General features: G+C 43.6%; 1 pseudogene; it reads left to right on the top strand.

Moving 5' to 3' along the window:
* Nucleotides 1-22,546: 22,546 nt before the first annotated feature.
* Nucleotides 22,547-23,480, top strand: LOC133903226 (thioredoxin reductase NTRB-like; annotated as a pseudogene).
* The last annotated feature ends 598 nt before the right edge of the window (nucleotides 23,481-24,078 follow it).

Genomic DNA, 24,078 nt, shown 5'->3' with positions numbered 1-24,078 from the left:
AATTAGTATTAATTATACCTTTTTAAATTTTAGTTAACATAGTGCAATTATTGTAATATACTTATGCTTCAATATACCATATTATTATTTTATTTAATACTATATGAAAACAAAAAATACCATATAAAATATATTGTGTAAATAAAATATCACTGCCGGCCCTTTACCATAGACGACAGTGATAGTCAAGTATCACTGCTGGTTTGTAAATTTAGCCAGTAGTGATAGTATCTTCTCCAACTGGCAGTGATAGTGTATCACTGCTAGGTTGCGTTTCGATCCGAGAGTGATACCTTATCCCTATATAAGAGTACCAGTGCCTTCCCTACCCCCTTCATTTACTCCAATAGAACCCTTCCTTCACGCCGCCGCCACCATGGTCTCACCCTCCTTCGCGCCGCCATGCTCGTCCACACTGACGCGGAGCACCCCGACACCGTCCTCCTGCACTGCCGCATGTCGTCTCCTCCTCACACCCTCGCCATCTCCCCACCCCTCACCATCGCCATCGAGCTCTCCTCCTTGTTGTTGCCGTCGAGCCCTCGCATCCTCACCACTGTCGTCCTCGCCTACCCGACAGAGGACAAGGGACCCCGCCCCACCGCCGAGGGACCGCCGGACGTCCTTGTCTCCGTCGAGCTGGCCGTTCGCTTTGTCAAGCTCGAGCTTGCCCCCGTCGTCTCCCTCTTCCCTTGCCCAGGTACGTCGCCGCCTCCATCTCCCTCTGCAATGTTGAGATGTGATTGGTTAAGATAACACAATAGCTGTCTCATGACATGATTTTGTGGTGGTTTTGTGCCAAAAGTACCTAAGATGCTGTGATTGGTCTACTATGGTCTATGGTAGATTGCAGATTATCATAGCCATGATTCCTCATATTTGCCTAGTAGGTTAATGTTGGTAGATTGCAGATTTTGCGTGGACTGATTGTGTCAATCTCTGAATGTTGCTATGTGTCTGTACTGAATAAGAATGCCTTGTGTTTATGCTGGAAATCATACATGGAGCTGGTTGTGGCTTGTGGCATATGAAGGTGGAGCTCTGATGGGGTTACACTAAGCATGTGTGGTTAGTACTGGTGGATTGTATTGTTTTTTAAGAGGTCATTAGGTGCCAGAATTTGTTTGGTTTCATGATGATATTGGCAATTGTGCAATTCCCTTGTGCAAACTTTATGCTATGTACGAAATTATGGCTTATTGGACTCATCTCGTGTGTGTTGGAATTGTACCTGGAGCTCTTGTTTGCAAGAAATTGTATTGAAAACAAAAAAGTAGAGTGTTCGGTTGGTTGGATGGGCTAGGTAGTGAGATATTGCGTATTTGAGTTGCATGTAATAATTCTATGTTGAACTAGCCTAATTGAATGGTGGGACTTTGGTGTGTTCTTTAAACTCTTGGTGCCACTTTGTTTGGTTGACTTAGACTAATTGCAGATTTTAGTTTTTTCTTTCTATTTGCACCCTACTAGATTGTATACTTCCTTTCACTAGAATATAAAGGTAATTATTGGTAGCCATTTGTTGTCTTGTTGCAATAGAGTTATAATGCTGTTATTCGAGTCCTCCATTAGCCGAATTCACCTTTGGTGTTGACTGTTGTTGAGAAATGAGAATTGATACAACTGAGGTCCTCTGAATTAGCTGATGAGTTTCATGTCTTGAGAGATGTTTGGTTGAAATTATCTGCCCTGTGACAGTAGAAGCTCAGCGTGATTTTATAAGAAGTTGGCATTATGACTGATCGACATGACTAAAAAACTATTTTTAGATGCGGGTCATAACCTATTTGCAGAGGCCTTTAGCCAACCCGTCTGTGATCGAAGGCTTGTAGAAATGGACGATTTCTACAGGCGCAAAAGAGACCGCCTGTGAAAATATATTATCACAGGCAGTTCACTTAAGGAACCGCCTGTGTAAATCGATTATCATAGGCGGTTCCTTAAGTGAACCACCTGTGAAAATAGCTTTTCATAGGCGTTCTCTTTTGCAACCGCCTGTAGATAGGTAGATTTACACAGGTGGGCGATATAAGGATCCATCTGTGATATGTATTTCATTCAAAAATAATAAAGAGCATATATTTTCGCCTCCGAGATCGAAGAATCTGCCACTCTTGTGGATGACTTCGTGCATGATGAACCGGCACATGTCACGTTGGATGTTTTGGATATCTTCGTCTTTGAGAGAGGTGTGGGTAGGTTCAATCATCCGTGCCTGAAATGAAAGCACAACTTAAAGAGCTAAAACACTATTGACAACAGAAACATAACGAAATAAGAATGTGCAAGCTTAATGATGACTTACATCCTCAGGGTTCGTTGTGTACCTCCTGTTTACCCTAAGAAATTGGCAAATATAATATGCATAAAGAATGGTGTTGAAACCTTGCTTGTGGCACTTCAAATAAAAACACAACATATTTGTTAGTTCAATAAAACTCTTCGTCATAAATAGTGAGATACAAGCATTAGAGGTGTGTTATTACCGAAAAATATGTATGAACCGCCATCGCATCCGGCTTGGCCGCATCGTGTATCCTACCTTTCATTACGTACCACTTGTACGCCCTATTTGAATGCCAATAAGCAATTATCAATTAATTTGTAAGAATTTTATGTATGGGGATTTTCTTTACCTTTGTATAACGTCGATGAGATCTTGGTACGATTTTTGGGGGAGAACGGCTGAGTCAAGGACCACGAGTCTGCTCAACTTCGGTATCAGCATTATACAAATAAAGTAATCGCTACATGAATATTTATATTAGGTTCTTGATCGATCAATTAAGTTGAATACTTATGTTAGGTTTTTGAGGTATCACACTTACTTAAAGTTGTAGGGAGCCATGATGTAGTACTTATCTTGCATTTCTAACATATCCCTTCCTATGTAGGTTGACATTTCAAGCCTGCGTGATTTGATCATTTCTCTTATGACCCTTGCTTTCTCCTTGTTACTCTTTCCCTTAATCTTAGGGTCATCAGTCCTCAACTTCATGACCAAGTTAGGCTGGGAAATTTGTTGCGGATTAATGAATCCGATCGGTAACTTCAACTTTTCCGCATCGTTAAATTGCATTCTACAGAACAAGTCAGTAGTCATTAGCTTCTATAGCATACATTGGTAGATATATGAACGTAGGTGTAAATTGTAGGCACTTACAGACACCACACGCTTATGAGATTGATGTCGAGTTTGTCGCAGCAGAATAAAGCGTGCATGTCCTTAAAATACACCATGAGATAGAGTCTTCGCTCAGATAAACATTAGCGGGGACAGGAGCAGTGATTATGGAGAAGCGCGCGTGGCATGGCCTCATGTCCCATTTGTGGAATCTCCTCATCTCCCATGGACCTTTTTGGAGTTGAAACAATGGCAGAAATGGCTTGCCATTATCATATTTCTCGGGAACATCTGGTGTAGGCAAGAAATCCAACTGACGGGTACTTAATGTTTTGCCAGTCTCTTTCGCCAGATCGCCCTTCGCTGGAGATTCCGGAGCGGATGATGCCTTTGCTTTTGAGGACAGAAGCCACCTCTTCCCCGGAGATGTTAGAGTCTTTTCGAATGGGGTAACCATGATAGGGACTCTCCAATGCTTAGGTGAAGGTGCCGGAGGTGGAGAGACTGTGCAAGGGCGAAGGTGCCTGAGGCGGAGAGACTGGGCGCGGGGGTGAAGGTGCCTGAGGAGGAGAGGCTTGGCATTGGGGCAGAGGTGCCTGAGGCAGAGATGCTGGGCATGAGGGCGAAGGTGCCTGAGGCAAAAAGACTGGGCGCGGGGGCAAAGGTGCCTGAGGCGGAGAGGCTTGGTATTGGGGCGGAGGTGCCTGAGGCAGAGATGCTGGGCTCGAGGGCGGCCGTGGCACTGACAATTATGACTGCTGACAGCAGAAGATGATATCTCGTCTGGGCCACAAAATGAATTTGCCAACAGCCTCATTGAGAATCTTGATACCCTCAGGTGTGCTGATGTCTAGCTTGTACTTCATGAAAAGTGGTTGTACTGAGTCCACTTGTATCTTGGCGTAACCGGCCGGAATGTCTTGATTCTGAAACACACGGCTTGGAATGGCCTAGCCCTTGGCAGCTTCAATAGTCAAGTCTCCCTTGCCGACCGGAACATGTAGCATGCAAGGGGTAGCCTCTGTGTTATCATCCACAAGATATCTCAGGTTATTGGCCTGCATGGACCCGACGCTTCTCCGAAAGCGTGGGCTAGTTGGTTGCTCTATCATCAATAATGCTGCCCTTTCCTTCTCCTTTTCATTCCACATTTTCATAAACTAGACCTTAACCTGTTCTTGTATCTCTTCCTCTAGGGTCATCTTATATCTTTTACAGGTCATGGACTGGCCCACAACATTTGGGAAGCCATGCTTCCAGCCCACTTTTGATCCGATACCTCGAGTGCGACCCAGGTGTTCCTTGTTCCCCAAGGCCTTGGTAAACAGGTCATTCTCCCTATCGGTGTCTAGAGACCCTTTGTTAGCAATCTCTTGAATGGTCTGGGTGACTTCCATGGTCTTAGGGCATTTGAAGGCTAAGTCCCCAGACTCGGTTCATTCTGACCGAGAGTAGACCCAGTTCTTACTTCACTCGTCACAATTTTCCAAAGGGTTGGGTTTCCCAGCACGGACAGCCTCTTCTTCTTGCCTCCTCCATTCAGAAATTTTGGGGGCGTACCCGAATGAGCCCAGGTGATGCTGGTACTTGTTCTTCTTCGCAAGGTGCTTAAAAGATTCACCTAGTTTGATGGCCTCAGGTGTGGTCTTCTGCCTAACAAACTCCGGCCATTAGTTTGGTGTAATCTTTTCGTATTTATTAAAGGGTGCAAAGTTCTTCTTCATGAAGTCCTTATTCAGCTCACTCTTCCAGCCTCGGAAGCTCTTTCCAATAGTTTTCAATGCATTCTATTTGGTGGCTTCCTCTGTTCCCGAGGGGAATCGAATGGTTCTCTGCAATGTTGCCTACAGGAACTCCTTCGTCTCTTCCGACAGCAACCACCAATCAGTTATAGTGATTGGGACGTACTCCTTGATAAGAAATCAGTAACTGTTGCGGAATTTGGTGCAGGCCTCATGTGGTGCAACAGGCTCCCCATCAACACCGACTTGCATTATTGTATAAGTGCCGGATGACAACTTTTTTTTGCTTCGCTCGCCACGTCTTTGTTTTAGCGTACCCCTAGAGGGACCCAAAGTTTCGGGCACAGAGGGAGCAGAAGATTGTGGTGTACAATGTTGTGGCGCAGATGATTGACGCAAAGATCTTTGCACCCTCACCCTCTAGAGGGAAAAAAAGGAGAGTTGACATAAATAAAAAATATTCCTCCATTTAAGAAGTATAAAATGCATTGACTCAACTAAATACCTCTTTGGCATGATGTACTCGTTGTCACTTTCCCGACGTTGGCTCTCCCGATCGTACAGAACAGAGCTCGGGCTGTGATACGAGCTCGAGCTTTCGCTACTATCGGAGGAGGACAACTGGTGCGGGCTTGGGCTCCTATTTGATGTCCTGCTTACACCCGCCCAATCTTGTGTCGGGGCGCCCTCTATTACGAGCAGCCTCTGTGCCAGGGAGGCCTCTATTGCGAGTGTCCTCTGTGCCAGGGAGGCCTCTATTGCGAGCGTCCTCTGCGCTTTTGGTTTCTTCGGGGGGCTTGGGCTCCTATCCGACATCCTGCTTGCTTTTGGTTTCTTAGGGGTTACTGTCCTCTTCTGCCCCATGGTACTTACTCGACCGCTGGATTATTGTTGCCTAGAAAAAACTAACAAGTATGCAATGGTTCATCAATAAAAATTTTGGTTCCAATATGCCATTGTGAAGCAAGATGCAATAAAGTTCAAATTGCAATGGGTAAGGAAAGAAAAGGAATCAAGGAGAGGTTGAGGTGTTCCAACATTTTTTGCTTTAACCTGGGAACATTTTCAAGAAAGATCTAAGGCAACTTAAAACTAGCAAATCTTGACCCCTTGTTGCTAATCACACAAATATTTCAGCAAGATTATCCTCCCTTGAAACAATAAAAAAGGTTCTATGATGAGCCTCAACCATGAAAATCAATTCATAAAAAAAGGCTCTATAATGAGCTCTCAACCATGACAATCAATTCATAATAGCCCGGTTCTGGAGCATGCGTGTAAGTGGCTTTGTCAAGAAATATCTGGTTTCCAGCAGTGAATAAATCAAACATAATAGGATTTACACATAATTTTCTTAGAAAAATAAGACCGGCTGAAAAATATTCCAACTACATATATTTGATTCCCTCCTAGTTCTGGAGCTACTGTGTAAGATAATGTGGAAAGTCTGTCCCCAATGTTGAAGTCTTCCTTGCGTGGTGTGATAGTGATTTTGCAAAATTACACATTTTCACAAGGGTAATGTATTTAATTAACCACACTATCTTGTTCTCAGGGGTTTCTAAAAAAATATCAAGTTTCAGATATTTCGCAATCCAATCTTACAATATCAAGAATACCTAAAGATTAAAATCCTTAAAATTTCTATGAAGGTCTTATAATTCTAAGGGACCCCTAAGAGACATAGCACTACCACAAAGGCTCTGCACGACAGATCATCAATTGAAAGCTTCATTGGAAATGAAAATAACTAAAAATCCTGATCAAGATAGCAAATACCTAAGAGCATGATCATATAGCAATTAGATGCATTCGGTTTAACAAGTGTATATAACATCACACAGAGCACCGCATTCATCAGAGCACCATCAGAGCACCATCAAGTCTAGGTCAAGCATCATAGAGCACGTGTGTATAGCATCACACAGAGCACCACATTCATCAGAGCACCATCAAGTCTAGGTCAAGCATCACAGAGCACGGCGGCACAATGTCCGGGCATCACAAAGCACAAGAAAGGACCACAGCTTGGCCAGAGCACCGGTTACGATGGCTCGGCCGGGTATAAAGGGGGATGGCTACTCACCACTCTGGCGGCGTTGGCGCAGTCCTCCTTGGTGGCTCAGGCGATGGTGCCTCGGACTCCTCAGCGGTGGCGGCGGCTCGGCGGCTCATCCTCGGTGGCGGTGGCTCCTCCTCAGCGGCGGTGGCTCATCCTCGATGGTTCCTCCTCGGTGTGGTCCTCCTCCGTGGGGGGACAGGGTGTGGGGTGGCCCCACCTCGTCGGGGGCGGCGGCGTCATGGGGTGGCCCTCCTCGTCGGGGAGGAAGAGCAGGTGGTGGGCGGTGGACGGAGGGAGAGGGCAGAGTTAAGGTTAATTCATTTAACATCGGTTACACAAAGTATAATGAGTCTATTTTTGAATACATTAGAAGATTCAGAGATACTAAAAACCGGTGTTTCAATGTTTCGCTCTCTGATAGAGATCTAGCTGAGTTAGCTTTTTGCCGTGTTGCATGCTCACATCAAGGAGAGGTTAGAGGGGCAAGAATTTTCATATGTGAATCAAGTTTTTAACGAGCTTTGGATCAAGAAAGCCGTGCCAAAGAACATAGAAAGGTTCAAAAGTTTAGTAAAAAAACATAAGGTGGATCGTCCAGGTGTTAATGTAGTTGAATATGAGAAAAATTTGTCAGATGATGATAGCATGGACATGTGTAGCTGAATGGGCATGGAAGTCCAAATCTAAGCCATTCATGTGCTCTGCATTAAAGCTGACTCCACAAAAGAATTGGTAAGAAGAGATGAAATTCACATTCGATGTCACTAAATGTGATAGGATATTTGATTTCTTGTTACAAGAAAAGCAAATTAGTTTGTCTCCTAATTATGTTATTCCATCACTTGAGGAGATTACGAGACGTGCATATTGTAAATGGCATAATTCATATTCTCACGCTACTAATGATTGCAATGTTTTCTGTCGACAGATTCAATCGACCATTAATGAAGGACGATTGAAGTTTGCTGAAAATTCTAAGATGAAGCTGGATGATGATCCATTCCCCGTCAACATGATGAACTTTGAAGGGAAGAAGGTCTTGGTTCGGCTGTCTCAAGCTGAATCATCTAAAGACAAGAGTGTGATCATTGGTAATGATAATGTAAGACCAAGGATGATCAAACCTAAAAGTCTAGAAATTGGCCGTTGGAAAGTGAATGAAGATAAGAACAAAGCTTTTAAGAAGCATGAGAAGCCAAAACTTACATTTGATACACTTTTAGCTAAGTATGAGAGTGGCAAGGCCGGCCAAAAAAGGGGTAGCTGGCCCGATGCTCTTAAACGTCCAAGATCACCTTCGAAGTGTGAGTTTGAAGGGAGGAGGAGGCAATGGAGGATAATATTACAGCAGCTCTGTTCCCTCCTTTCGGACCACCAATGCCTATGACGTAGGGGTCTCCTCCAATGGTTTGTCCTCCATGTCCGCCGTGGGGTTGGTGTGCACCTTGGGCACCACTTTCCATGCCATTTGCACCATTTCACCTGAGGTGGACAGCACCACGACCTTTGGCATTCGACAGACTATCTCGTCCTAGACAAGACCATTTTGATCCCAAAAATCAATCAAATGATAGGAGGGTAGGAGACATGTTAAGAAGGTCTATCGTTTGAAGAACACGAGTGTTTCTAATGAGAAATCAGATCTGGAACCAAAAGAAAAATAGTCGGTTGTTGATGAAAGCAAAGTGCAAAAGCAATCGGCTGACAGATCAAGTGGCAACAACAAAGGGGAAGTTGTAGGAGTGTTTGGAACTGATCTTGAGCTTAAGGAGGCGCCACCTACAGTAGTACAACAGCCCATGGCACCAGATGTTCAAGAAGCCACTTCTAGTTCAAAGCTGATCGCTAGTTCAGACAATCGGAAGGTTGAAAAGGAGAAGTCCTTGCTGCCTGGGACTAAGCTGCAGCCACAATGGTGTCCTAGGGGTCTCTCACATTCCCAAAAGAGGAGGCTACAAAGGTTAAGAAAGTAAGAGTTGGGAGAAGCATGAGCTGAAAAGGTGAGGGATCAAGTATTCAATGAAATCAAGCCGATTGTGCCTATTCGACAAGAATGGAGAGTGAAACAAGTCATAGAGCCTATTGTGGCATCTAGTGATGATGAAGATGATATGCTAGGAGACTCTCCAATTCTTAGGGATGGCACTCCGCTGCATGATAATATGGATATCAATATGGTTTTTGTTTTACCTTCGGAGTTTCAAGCTGTGGATGAAGAGGCTGCTCAACTAAATCTTGGTCTGAAGGAAGCTATATTTGAAAAGCCCAAAGAATCGAGCCAACATTTGAGACCATTGTATGTCAAGGGGCATATTGATGGAAGGCTGATTTTGAGAATGCTAGTGGAAGGTGGAGCCACCGTGAATTTAATGTCATATTCAGTTTTCAAGAAGCTAGGGAAAGAAGATAAAGAGCTCATAAAGACAAACTTGGTGCTTAACGGCTTCACCGGCGAGCCTACAGAGGCAAAAGGTGTAATTTTCATGGAGCTCACCATTGGGAGCAAGACAGTCCCTACGGCTTTTTTCGTCGCCGACCTGCAAGGTAACTACAACATTTTATTATGCCGTGATTGGATTCATGCAAATCATTGTGTATCTTCTAGTTTGCACTAATTCTTGATTTAATGGGTAAATGATGAAATAGAGGTTGTACATGCGGATACATCGGCTTTTGTTACTTTGGCTGATGCTTCGGTAGATTGACAACATGGGAATGTACAGTATCTCTTCGGTCAAGACCTTTTGGGGTATGATTTTCTTAGTGTATTAGAGATGGTTTTGTACCCGTGTCTGTACATACGATTTCTTCATCTCGGCTCAGCAATGTAATGTTATAAATGGATAAACAAAGTAATTTAGAATGGTTGCAACAGCGTGTGGAGCAATATTGGTCTAAAAGGAACGATATTTGTAAGACTATTGATGATTTTGATGAGATAGAAAAGCTAGGACAAGGTTTTTTGTTGGCTGATCCATTAGAAGAGGTAGATATAGGAGATAGTACTGTTCCTAGGCCGACATTTATGAATAAAAACATGCATGATGTTCAAAAAGGCGAAATGATTGCATTACTCAAAGAATATATCGATTGTTTCGCTTGGGAGTATCATGAGATGCCGGGACTTAGCCGTGAGCTTGTGGAGCATCGGCTTCCCATAAAGTCAGGTTTTAGACCTCACAAACAACCAGCTAGAAAGTTTAATCCTAACATGTATAGGTGAATCAAAGAAGAAATAAGCCGGTTGCTCGCTGCAGGGTTTATTCGTCCATGTAGATATGCTGAATGGATATCTAATACTGTCCCGGTTGAGAAGAAAAATAGTGGTAAGTTGAGAGTATGCATTGATTTTAGAGATTTAAATAAAGCTACTCCTAAAGATAAATATCATATGCCCATCACCGATATGTTGATTAATGATGCTTTGGGTCATAGAGTTATTAGTTTTTTGGATGGTAATGTAGGCTATAATCAAATTTTCATGGCCGAAGAAGATATGTCTAAAACGGCTTTCCGTTGCCTGGGTTTTGTTGGTTTATTTGAATGGGTTGTTATGACATTTGGTTTAAAGAATGCCGGTGTTACTTATCAAAGAGCTATGAATTTGATCTTTCATGATTTGCTTGGTGTCATCTTGGAGATTTATATCGATGATATTGTTATCAAATCGGATGCTATGGATAGTCATTTAGCCGATTTTCATTTAGCTTTTGAAAGAATGCGTCGGTATGGTTTAAAGATGAACCCACTTAAGTGTGCTTTTGGTGTATCGGCGGGCAAATTCTTATGTTTCATAATACATGAAAGAGGCATAGAGATGTATCCTAAAAAAACAGTGGCCATAGATAAGTTGGGAGCGCCACAATCAAAAAGAGAGGTCCAAAAATTGCTGGGAAAGGTCAATTATTTAAGACGCTTCATATCTAACTTATCCGGCAAGATTAGTGCTTTTACTCCCATACTTCGGTTAAAGAAAGAAGCCGGTTTTACTTAGGGGGCAGAGCAGCAATGAGCATTTGATGATATCAAAAAATATTTATCATCACCTCCCATGTTAATGGCGCCTAATGCCGGGATTCCGTTTTGGCTATATGTTGCTGCACAAGAGATGGTAATAGGTGTTGTTCTTACGCAAGAAAGCGAAGGGAAAGAATATGCGATCACTTATTTTAGTCGGCGTCTCTTGGGTGCGGAAACAAGGTATGCGTTTATTGAAAAATTATGTTTATCTTTGTACTATGGATGCACAAAGTTGAGACATTATTTGCTTTCTAGTACTTGTGTGGTTGCATGCCAAACCGATGTTATTAAGTACATATTGCAAAAGCCGATTTTGAGTGGTAGAATCGGAAAGTGGGCCAATGCTTTGATTGAATATGATTTGGCTTATAAACTGTTAAAATCTATGAATGGCCAAATCATTGCTGATATTGTTGTTGATCATCGTATTGATAGTGATGCATTGGTTAGTTTGATTAGTGTGTGTCTATGGAAATTATACTTTGATGGCTTGACTTGTAGAGAAGGTCAAGGTGTTGGCATTGTTTTAATTTCCCCTAGAGGTGTTATTTTTGAAACATCGGTTTGCTTAGAATACTTTTGTACCAACAATCAAGCCGAGTACGATGCTCTTTTGTTAGGTTTGCAAATTTTAAAGTCTATGGGCGTGACACATGTAGAAGTGTTTGGTGATTCATTGTTAGTGGTGCAGCAAGTTTCTAAAGTTTATCAATGCTTTGATGGTCACTAAATAGCTATTTAGATAGATGCTTAGATATCATAGCAAGTTTTGAGGATTTCACCACCGTTCACATATGTAGAGAAGAGAATATGAGGGCAAATGATTTAGTGCAGCAAACATCTGGTTATTGAGTGAATAGAAGGATGTTCTTTGTGTTAGAAAAACCGTTGTTAGCTTGTGCTAGTGTTCTTTTGGCTGAACAACAGGAAGAAGGTTAGGTTTTGCTCAAAAAGTCAGATTTGCATATGTCTAGTGATTGGAGAAAGCCGATGATCGAATATTTAGAAAATCCTAGTTCATTGGTAGATAGAAAGACTAGGCAACATGCGTTAAAATATATGATGTTGGATGGTGAATTATATCGCTGAACCATAGATGGGTCGCTTCAAAAATGTCTAGGTTCGAAGCAAAGTAAAATTACTATAGGTGAAGTACATGAAGGTATTTGTGGAACACATCAGTCGGCTCACAAAATGGTGTGGTTGCTAAGGAGAACTAGATTTTATTGGCCGGCTATATTTGATGATTGCTTTAGATATTACAAAGGATGTGAAGCATGCCAAAAGTTTGGTGATATACAGTTAGCTCCTGCTTCAATGTTGAATCCTATCATCAAACCATGACTGTTTCGAGGATGGGATTTCGATTTCATCGGCTAAATTCATCCTTCACCTTCCAAAGGTCATCATTTTGTTTTGGTTGCTACGGATTACTTCACAAAGTGGACTGAGGCCGTTCCCTTGAAGAACATGACACACAAAGAGGTAATAAAGTTTATTTTAGAACATATTATTCATAGATTCAGTATTCCATAAACTTTAACTACAAATCAAGGTTCTTCTTTTATTTCTCATCAAGTGCGTGAGTTTGCCGAATCATTTAGAATTAAGCTTCTCAATTCCTCACCATATTATGCTCAGGCTAATGGGCAAGCCGAGTCTAGCAATAAAACCCTGATTAAGCTTATAAAGAAGAAGATAGAAGAACATCCAAAAAGGTGGCATGAGGTTTTGAGTGAAGCATTGTGGGCTCACCGTATATCTAGGTATAGTGCTACTAAGGTTACTCCTTATGAGTTGGTGTATGGACAAGAGGCCGTTTTGCCCGTTGAGGTAAATCTTGGCGCATTGAGAGTGGTACGACAAAATGACTTGTCAGCCAGTGATTATTATAATGCAATGATAGATAGAGTAGATAACCTCAATGATGAAAGGCTTAAAGCTTTGAGAGAATTTGAAAAGAATAAGTTGAGAGTAGCTAAAACCTACAAGAAGAAAGTAAAGGCAAAATTGTTTCAAATAGGGGATTTAGTTTGGAAGAAGATTTTACCTATTGGGTCTAAAGATAATAAATTTGGGAAGTGGTCTCCTAGTTGGGAAGGTCCTTTTAAAGTTGTAGGGATTGTGCTTGGGAATTCATACATGCTACAATATGTACAAGGAGGCAAGATGCCTCATGCTATCAATGGGAAATACTTGAAGAAATATTATCCGAGCATTTGGCAAGATGCTTGAAAAGGTAACTATACATGGCCGATGTAATTTACTATCGTCCTAAGATATATTACTGTACGTGGCCGGTGTGAATATCATCGCCCTTAGAACATGCATGTATGGCCGATATGTTGTTCGTATCGCCCTAAGTCATAAGTTAGAGTAGAAGATGAGGCGTTCGTTATTATCCTGTGTAAAAATATTTTTCGGTGTGCAAGAAATACATGGTTGAGGTTGTTATGGTTGGTTGAGTGGTGAGTATGAGACGAGATGTGGGCGGTATTAGGGGTGTTATCTGCCCTCAAGGAAAGTCTGGGGGCAGTTCGGGAAGGGAACCTGGACACCGTAGACCGCTTTCATCGTTTAAGATCGTCCGTCGGTACAGTTGGCTTTAGCACTTACCTTACTCACCACATGTTGATCTAATGGTAAGGCTAGCCGAATACCTTCGCAGCTGTGGCTTTGTGGAGCCTAAATATCGACGGTGTGAGCGGACGGGCTTGTAAGTGGTACTAGTTTGCTCCGGGAGTAGTTCTAGTACCGCCACGCCGAGCGATGCATGCCGCACACGCTTGGGGCTAGTTGGGAAAGGTTGACACGAATACTCCCTTGTGTGCACTTTAGCAGGTGGCACAAGTCGTATAGTCCCCGACTTGTGTGGGTCCAGGAGTATCCCTCTGCAGGGTATAAAAACGGTTCAAACTGCCGCGCTCTCGGTCATGAGCATGCTATGGTTTCATTTGTATCGGTCGTAGAGTTCTCGCTTGTGGATGATGGTTCAGATATGTTGTTTGTGGTTCGGATATGTGGGAGGTGGTCCAGATGGCACTTGTTATACGTTGATACTATTGTGGTTACAGTTTTATATGATCAGTTGGTAGTTGCAGGTAATTTCATATATGTTGGTTAAGTTAGTTGCTCACACATATGTCTAGGTTGCTTACCGCTTTAATTAACTTAACCGCATGTTTATATCCTTACTAATAGCTCAATGCATAATCCTTGGAGTCGGGATATTATATACTCATATTGTGTAAGTCTTGCAAGTACCTTCGTACTCAGGGTGCTACCCTTAAGTTGATGTAGGTACTCTGGCTGCTGGGGATGGGGCGGTGTTTGGCTACTTTGTGCCTGCCGATCAGGGTGGCAGGCAGGAGTAGTGCATTCTACTCCGAAGCTCGAGCTTTTGGAGTGGAGCCTAAGGGTATGTGGCTCCACTCTATTTTGTTGTCTAGTTTATTCTTTCCGCTGCGTAGATCTTTGGATAAGTTAAGAGTTGAGGGGTTTTTATCTCCTCCTAGCTCATTTTTGTTATAAATTGTTGGAATCAGTTGTATGCTTAATTTTTTAAATATAAATGTTTATTACTTTCTCTCTATTAAGCTATGTTGTGATGTACTATGTTGGAGGCATGTGTTCTGATCCTTGAGCACAAAACACGTGCTGGGACTCTTAGAAGTTGGATTATGAATAATGATCCTCTTGATGATTAATTAGAATACTGTTTGGACGGTTTCTCACAGTGGGTCATTCTTGTAAAATTGTCATTTATTATTAATACGGTTTGAACTCTTTTCATGATGACTTGGATATTGATATTTCATTACAAGTCCTATTTTACTATTAGAAGTTGAAGTCAATTTTGTTGTTGATATCTTATCATATGGGATATATAGTTTCTTTATCTGGCTTATATTACAGTTAAGTTCGCTATGAACATGTGATTATTGAATTTTTTTAGGAGTAGCTATTTAACTTGCTTAAAAAAGAATATGTTTGATAATGTTAATATCTTTTATACCTGTTAAAGTATTAAATTGATGCTTTAAATATTATGGTTTAAATAGCTTGTTAAAGTAGTTCGTTTGCTGAGATTACCCAATCTCACCTTTGCTTTTTCCCTCCACAGGTTGTCCTTTTGAAGCTAGTTTGGAGGGAAAGGCTTAGCAGCACGTGTTACACATTCATGACATCACTTACACCATACAAAATAGTGCTATAATAATAATGTAATAGATGTTGGTGTCGTTGCTTGACTATCTTAGTAATGCCTTAGAGCGGTTAAGCTCTTGATATTTTCTTTTACTAGGATGTTGTTAAATGTTAGTGTGTTGTTCTTTCACATTATATATATACCTCTATCTATTGTTGCTTTCGCGTTGTCTCTCATTTCAAAGGAGGTGCTGCCGAATTTTTTTTATAGATCGGCATGCTTGTAGAGTATGTTAAGTAGCATTTCAGGCTTTTGTGGGATCCTGGGGTGTTACAGGGGTCGCTGGAGTCACAGTGGTGGAGGGGCCGCCATCGTGGTGGCCATGCCCTAGCGCACGGTGGTGGCCGTGGTAGGGCCGATGTCCTCGGCCACGGTAGAACCCAGGGGCTCAGCGGTGGTGACCCAAGCGAAGGTGGTGGCTAAGTGGACGCCAACGGGGACGATTTGGTAGTGGCAAGACGAAGATCAGGGGCATCTCCAAGGACATGGGTAGAGAAGGTAAGTCCCAATCCGCCATAGTTCTCACCTTTGATGGAGGAAGGCCTTCGCGCCTTTGTACTTGAACTCAGCAGAGCGTGCGTGATAATGTCTTAGAAGTAGAAACTAAGTAGTAGATTGAACTCAAAATGTAAGGGAACAAGTGTGTCTATTCCTAACGTGCAGGAGCAACTGCCGGTCGGTTACCTGATATTGGGCAACTACTGGTCGGTTGCTGGCTTTGATCATTTGGTTTGTAACACCTGCCGCTGAACATACTCCACTACGATGCGTTTTGGCAGAATTCAATGTGCCTTCCACTGAAACAGACAGCGGGGATACAATTATCGAATAGAGAGGTTATTTTTGTTTTAATATGCTCAAGGCGTTTAGCAGACATGTACCCACATTAGCACACAGATTACAGAAAGAAAAAACAAAAGAGCTAGCTCAACACTTCTTTCCACAAACTCCAACCAAGATAACACATGTTCGTCTCATTCCAGCTAGCTCACTTCATCACATGAAATACATTAGTGTTTAATGCTTACAACCTGTTTGGTGGCTAAACGTAAGATACTAGAAAAGTATGCCTTGAGCTCTTGGTCAGACAACTTCTCACCCTGATCTAATCTAGATAGATCAGTACCGGACAAAGTAGCAATTTTATCCAGTTGCTGATCCTTAACTTCACTCTCATCAACCAAAGTTCTCAACATGTTGCGCACATGATCCTGCACCTTGTCGTACTCTTCCAGAGTCGCCCTTGCAGCGCCACAGGGAAATGACATGTTGGTATAAAACAACTTCACAAGGTGAACACTTCTCTCATTTGGAGCGAAACCCTCTTCGGTTTGTGTATGGTGGCTCCAAAACAAAATGAAACCATCACTGCCACCTGAAGCTAAGAAGGCTTGACTCCTGCAGGAGGGAGAAAAAGAAGAAAGCAAATGTTTAAAAGTCCATAAAATTATTATTTTTGATGATAAACAAAAAATGAGAATGATACAGCGATACCTTTCGATGCCAGGCCACTCTGTTAGCCTCGTTAAAACAAGCACTAGTGTCTACACTGTGTTTATTATCACACAATTTCCGAGCATCCTACATAGACAAGCATGAGCTTTTATCTTAACACAAAGAACAGATATAATTTTATATGTTCATACTTTCAGAATGATCATGTGTTCATACTTTCAGAAAAATCCAAACGTCACCAAAGGAAAACACATACCTCAGTGCCATATATGGAAATGGCTTGCATTCCATCTCCAACTGCATACACCGCCGAGTGCCAAGCCGCAGCCGATTTAACAGAAAGGTTATGTAAACCAGCCTCTGCTACTGTGTATAGTGATTGAAGGCTGCAATAAATTATACAAGTCAAGATTATCTAGTTGTATTATATATTAAATTGACTAAAGTAATAAACAAGTACGAGAAGAGAGAATTACAATGGATCCTGATTGGCACTGTACTCGAACCTCCAAACCTTAACACTCCGATCCAGCCCGTTCATAGTTAAATGAAAACTCTGTAACGCATATCTCAGTAATTATTTTTAATACACAATAAAAAAAATACCTAGCACAGGCTAATCTATCACCCGTTCTGTTAAAGGACAAATCCCTTGTACCACAACTGTCAGACCTGCATTGCATATTACAGCAACCATTCATGATTGATATATTTAATTCTCAACATTAATGATATCACCACCTTATCACCAATTACTAACCAGGGTCTTGCATTATCGTTCCACTCGATAGCTGACTTTGCTCTTACTGCCTCGTCATTTCGTTGATAAAACTGTAGAGAAAGATAGAAAATAGGTTATAAATGATACTCTGTTCTGAGATGATTGACGTTTTAGCTCAGCGCAAAGCAATTTGACTGATCTACCCTCATTTAACTTTCCTCATGTGTACTTCCTTTACTGCATTTTGCCTCATCAACAACCACAACACTGCCCAAATGGAATTTTACTGCTCTACTGTTCCACCAATCAAACGTAAAGTCCCCATGCATTTATAGGGTAGATGACTGGGTAACTTTATCAAGAATTAATAACTGGAAGTCAGACTCCCAAACAACAAGGTGCAAAAGCAAGTGTAGTTTGGGAAGAAATGCTCAAATATGACCTTGAAGTATAACAACAAACACAAAGGAACACTTTCAAGAGCTAAAACTTCAAACAATAAAATTTATAGACTTCATATTACCTGCAACCAGCCAGTTGAGGAGGCAGTAATAAAGGCAAGCATATTCGGCTGGAAAGCAGCACACAATATCATGGTGCATCTCTTGTTCACATTGTGAAAGATATACGAATTCTTGATCCCGTGTTTCTGCATTAGATGTACCTTTTTAAGAGGTTCATGGGAGTTCTGGATAAATATGTTTGTAATCGAAATCGGCCAGAAGGTTGCATGGTCGAGGGCTGGGGAACCGATGAGGTCATTGATTTCTACGTCGACTACATGAATCTTAAATCGATTGGTGTGCCTGTATCTCATCATGAGGGGAGACTAAAGGGGAAGGGACGATAAGTGTAAACTCATTCCGCACTAATGATCCTATTTCAGTCATGCAAGCATATTTCACAGTTCTACAACAATCAGTTGTACTGGACCCGTATGACGAAGAACACCAAAAGATGCTACAGACCAAAAACCCAGGGATGTCCAATGTTTGAATCACACGAGAGCATCGAGATCATTTTGGCATTTGGTTACATAGACAGGTGATAGATAAGCAGATAGAGTATGCCCAGTTGAATGTGTTTGCTCACGGATCATCAAGTACAACGGCAATGGGTCAGACTCCCAGGGGGTGTGAAGGTCTAGTGATAATAAGAGCGCCAACCAAAATAACGGTGTCCGTATAAATGCTACGGCTGCAATGGCAAAATAGAGACTGTCGGAGGGTTAACTCCTGTCGCAGGGATCCTGAGGGACCCATTTTTAGAGATTCGGCCGGGGGGATGATTCTGAATATGTTTGCCGGAAAAATAAGTGGATATGAATGCGATGGTTGGCGGGGTGGAATGATCTGGTGCGGAATGAAGTAAATGCACTGGGGTTTAGACAGGTTCGGGCCGTACGGAGGCGTAACACCCTACTCCTGTATGGATGCTATAAATGCCCTGAGAATGTCCCTCAAGGATGTTGCTGGTTACAAGAATGTCTGTCTATCCTAGAGCCTGGGGCTCCTTGTTCTTCGGTCTGTGAGTATCTGTTGGCTTTGGAGGCTCTTGGCTTTCTCGATCTTCTCTACTTCATTAACTGCTTCAACCGTGCAGAGCTTGCCGAGAGATATTCACTTCTTCAGAGATTTTCCAACTTGTCTTTGTCCGTGCTGCCGGCTGCTTTAAATACCCGCCGGCAGTAGCGTGCCCCGAATGGGAGGGCACAAGTTCCAAGGCACCATAAATGGAAAGGGCGTCATCATAGCCTCTGTGCGAAGTGACCGGGGGTTGAAAACGCGTCCCGCTCCCGGTCATCAGTCGCCATAATGGCACTGGCAACGGGCGCCGTGGAGAGGGCCCACCGGGCAGCCGCAGAGCGGCCTGGCGTGCCCGCCCTATCTTGTTCTCCTGCCACAGCAGCGCGGCAGACGGAACGCCTTGACCCTTGTGACGTTATCCAGAGGCGCGCCGGATGGCACGGGATGGGACCCGTGCATTTAATGTCCCCACGCCCTTCTGCCAGAATATGGCAGGAACTGACACCGAGCGTGGCGGGAGCAGTTGGAGGTGACAGGCCACTCGCGCTCTTAAATGCGGCCTCGAGCCTTTCACCTGCTGACACCTCATCGCTGGACCCCTGTGGTGGCCACTGTCAGGGGGCTTCCGGGTCGTCGGGGAACCGAGTGCTCGGGGGTCACTGTTCACCTCCCCGAGCACTCTCTCCCGAGAATGTTTGTACGGATCCTCGGGGGACCGAGTGCTCGGGGGCCGCGGCTCGCAGCCCCGAGCACTCTCTCCCGGAACTTCCTTCAGTGGGCCCTCGGGGTATTCGGGTGCCCGGGGGGCTACTGCTCGTAGCCCCGGGCACACCCCTCCCGGTACTTGGTTCTCCTGGTCGTCGGGAGACTTGGGTGCTCGGAGGTCACCGTTTACCTCCCCGAGCACTTTCTTCCCGTCACTTAGTCTTCACAGATCATCGGAGAACCTGGGTACTCGGGGACCACTGACTGTGGCCCCGAGCGCCCTCTCCCAGAACTTAGTCTTTTTTACCTTGCAAAGGTGACCCCACGGGATGGCGCCATGTGGCGGATTGCTAGCCTGACCTTGGGATTCGGGGACCCCTGGTTCCTAATTCACTGACAGAGACCTACTATGGATTCACAGAGGAGATATGAGAGCTCGACTATGGAGTGTTAAAGTATTTTTTTCTAGTGCCAATGGGTCAGACTCCCAGGGGGTGTGAAGATCGACAAGTATGGTATGCTACAGTGGACCAAAAACTCATCAGATACAGAGAAGAACTATTCATACTTGCAAAATATGTTATGCAAGTCTTCTATGTAAATGACCTATACCCGGGTAACAAGGAGGAGTGCCAAGTGGTTCTTCAAGGAAAAAGAAGGAATGTTGGAGTGGAGAATATCGTCGACGAGGAAGACCACAATCCATTCAAAGCGCTACCTCCTTTCGGGTAGGACATCAACCTAGGTCTCATGGAAGACACCGACGAACCTCTCTATATACGTCGTGATCATAATGAAGGGCGAATCATTAAGCCAGATTAAGTAGCTTTATTTGCATATTAATGAAGGACATGAATTACTATGTATGAATTTTTTAGATGCAATTATACCTCATTTATGTTATGGAAGCTTCAATTTGTAGTTTATGGTAGAATATGTCTTTATTATTGAGCACATTGATTTTTAATTTTTTAATTAATTAGCAAGCTCCAATATAAAAATTTAGGTGTGAACATATTTATTTTTCATTTTTATTGAATTAGAAAATTTAACCATGAAATCTAGGTATATAGAAAACTTAATTTTTTATATAGCAAGTTCAAATTAAAATAAATATGTATTAGGATTGGAGTTCAACAGAATGTTAATAAATGTAGGTAGTACGAACACAATCGAATACACTTAAGTAGCGCAGCGGTTAGTTTCTTCAGACTAGGGGCCACATGTCGTAGGTTCGATGCTTGTCCTCAGCTCAATAATTTTTTTGCTTCGCTGCCGGGGGAGGGGGGTTCACTGCAGTCTGACATCATGAGACGACAATGAAGCCCCCCTTCACTGCCGGCACACCCATTATGCTGGCAGTGAATCCTCCCTTCACTGCCGGCACACCCTTTATGCCGGTAGTGAAGCACCACCTATATAACCAAAGCGCTGCGTGCACCCTCCTAGACATAGAAAAAATTTCCCCCTTCTATCGAATTGCCTCTCACGTTGTAAAAAATTTCCCCCTTCTATCGAATTGCCTCTCGCGTTGTCCTCATGCGCTACCGCCTACACCTTGTTCTCGCCCACGCCACCGGAGGACCACGAGTCCTCACCGATAAGCCTAAGCCCACCATCCCCGTCCTCCTCGACGGTGTTGTCGTCCTCCTCCCTGACGTCGTCGCCATCCTTCTCCCCGACACTATCCCCATCCTCCTCGATGCAGTCATCCTCCTCCTCGACACCATTCACATCCTCCTCCCCGATGCCATCCCTGTCCCCCTCCCCTAGGCCTTCGCCAAGGACCAGCACCCAGTCGCCGCCGTCTCCTCCCCCTCTGTCGTTGTCACCCGTGCTAACAAGCCCAGCTATTGACGTCACCCACGCCGGTGACCCTACCGTCTCATCCCCCTCTGTCTCCTCCCCCTCAGTCTAGGTACGCTGCAATGTCCTCGTAATCTGATTGGGAATACTCAGATGTGTTTGAGTTTCATCTCCTCGCCAATGCCATTCGGTTCCTGCAGTATTATAAGAACATATGCTATACAAATTGATAAGAACAAATGCTATGATAAGAACAGATGCTATGCAAATTGATTTCTTTATATTTAGCTCAATGATGCCAATAAAATCTAAGAGCCCTGCGGTATTAGCTCTTGCTCTATGCTGAGGTCATGGTTCTTAGTGTTAAAATGATTAGAATAGATGTTGCCCAAGTAAAATTTTGTTTACTTGGAGAATGGTCTATATGCTTTTGTTTAATTTGATTTGATTTTTAAGTAATTTGAGAATGCTCGATTATGAACTATTAGTTTGAGATGCTCGATGATGAACTGTTAATTTGAGATGCTCGAAGATGGACTGTTAGTTTGAAACAAGACTCTGAGCTAGCAATGCAACAAATATTGCACTATTTGCAGCCTTTGTTCAGCCTATATGTTGTCCCCAAGTTTTTTTTCTTTGCATACACTACTACAAAAATGATTTAGTAGGATACCCTTGTATAGGCGCCTATTCAGAGCCGTCTGTGCAAAGGGTATCACAGATGGTTCCAAAGTAGAACCTTCTGAAAAATGATGAGGAGTAGTTTCCACAAAGTGGGACGCTTTAGTACAGACGGTTTGCATTTAAGAACCATATGTACTATTATATACAGATGGCTTCAAATGTGACCGTCTGTACAGATGGCGTAGTTCATATGGTTCTAATAGAAACTGTGCGTCCCGCTTTGCACCTACACTTTGACATGCAACACCTGTATGTCGCTAGAACCTTCTCCAACCCACTCTCGACGAGAGCCCAACGAGTAGAAACTTATCCTCCCGTGAAAGCTTGTCCTCCCACGACATCTCCATCTAGATCTAGAGTGCCCCTCAGATCCAGCCCCCTCTCTCTCCATCTCCAGTGAGCTCACCAGCGGGAGGGAGTGGGGACAACCCCTAGCTCCCCTAGCTCTCCTTCTAGTTAAGTTCTATAGACATGTATAGTCTAGTGTCGCCTGGATGGGTGCTTGGAGGAGCTTCTTCCTCTGCCTCTATGTCGGGCTCTTGGCTACCGCTACCATCACCGCCATGGAGGCCGTCACAGAGGTCGTTGTCGTTGACCTTTGGAGACACGCGGTGAGTAGTATAATAAATCTCCCTTCTTCCTCCCAAACTGAGCTTTTTGAGCTCATTGTCTGTGAGTCTGGAGGATCCGTCGGTGGCGTGGTGCTGTCTCCAGCCTCCTTGGGGCTGTCCGGCCTGTCGCCACCATCTCCCGGAGCAAGGTGAGCTCCTTCCCAATAAAGGACTCGGTTTCGATCTTCCTCCCTCCTTTTGCAAATTCTGACCTTCAGTTCACTGGCGTTGGCTGGCCACAGGCGCTTGACGCCCAGAAACACATCGTCGATGAGCAAAGCCATAGGGGCCAGACGGCATCATGGGTGCCGACCTCATGGACTGCTACCGCATGCAGTCCCTCCACTTCGGGACCAACATCCTCTCCGAGACTGTCACCGCCGTCGACTTCTTTGCGCGCCCCTTCCGCATTGCCTCCGACTCCACCACCGTCCTAATCGATGCCGTCGTCATCTCCACTGGTGCCATCACGCGCCGCCTTCACTTCGCTGGCTCTAATGCCTACTGGAACCAAGGCATCTCCGCCTGCGCCGTCTGCGACAGCACTGCCCCCATCTTCCGGAACAAGCCCATTACCGTCATAGGCAACGGTGACTCCGCCATGGAGGAGGCCAACTTCCTCACGAAGTACGGCTCCCACGCCTACATCATCCACCGTTGGAACACCTTCCACGCCTCCAAGATCATGCAAGCAAGGGCGCTCGACAACCCTAAAATCTAGGTCGTATGGGATTCTAAGGTCGTCGAGGCATACGGCAGCAGGGGCGGCGGTCCATTGGCTGGATCAGGAGGTATAATTCTACTGCTATATGAATAGATGATTTTGAGTTACATATGCATCAGGGATGATCAGTGTTCATACATATGCATGATGGATTAGTTGCTTGTATTGTTTGTGTGCATTGCATTAGAAACCATGAACTTCAACGTTCAGTAGCTTAGTTTTGGTTTTGGCCCTGGAGTGAGCATGTATGATGTTTAAAATAGGACCTTTTTTTGTACTCAAGAACTGCATATTTTCATGTGAAGAAGAATAGTAAGTGCGTATCAGCTATACTCCAATTCAGTATGAAAGATGAGGAACCAATATACATCCCAGTTCATTCGGAAATGTTTAATAAGAGGCTTTCTGCTCACTGCAATACATTCTAGCGGTCGACTGGTTGTATTAGACATTTAAAAACCCGGACTATATTTAACAATTGCAGCACTATTAGCAATTGAGACTGAGACATTCTCTTTAAAGATGCAAATCCTCTCCCTGGTGGTGATGCAAACGGAGGAGGGAGAAACCTCCATGAGCTGACTGTAATTTTATTTTTGTTTGATGGTTTTTTTTAAGAAGTGGTTGTACCAATTTCCGTAAACACCAATTAATGAAATGCCAGTTCTCGCCCCTTCCGGGGTGTTCTGAC

The sequence above is a fragment of the Phragmites australis genome, chromosome 21 (assembly GCF_958298935.1).
Source record: "Phragmites australis chromosome 21, lpPhrAust1.1, whole genome shotgun sequence".
Lineage (NCBI taxonomy): Eukaryota > Viridiplantae > Streptophyta > Magnoliopsida > Poales > Poaceae > Phragmites > Phragmites australis.
The sequence above is the reverse complement of the archived record's forward strand: the minus strand, read 5'-3'. Positions and strand labels throughout refer to the sequence as shown.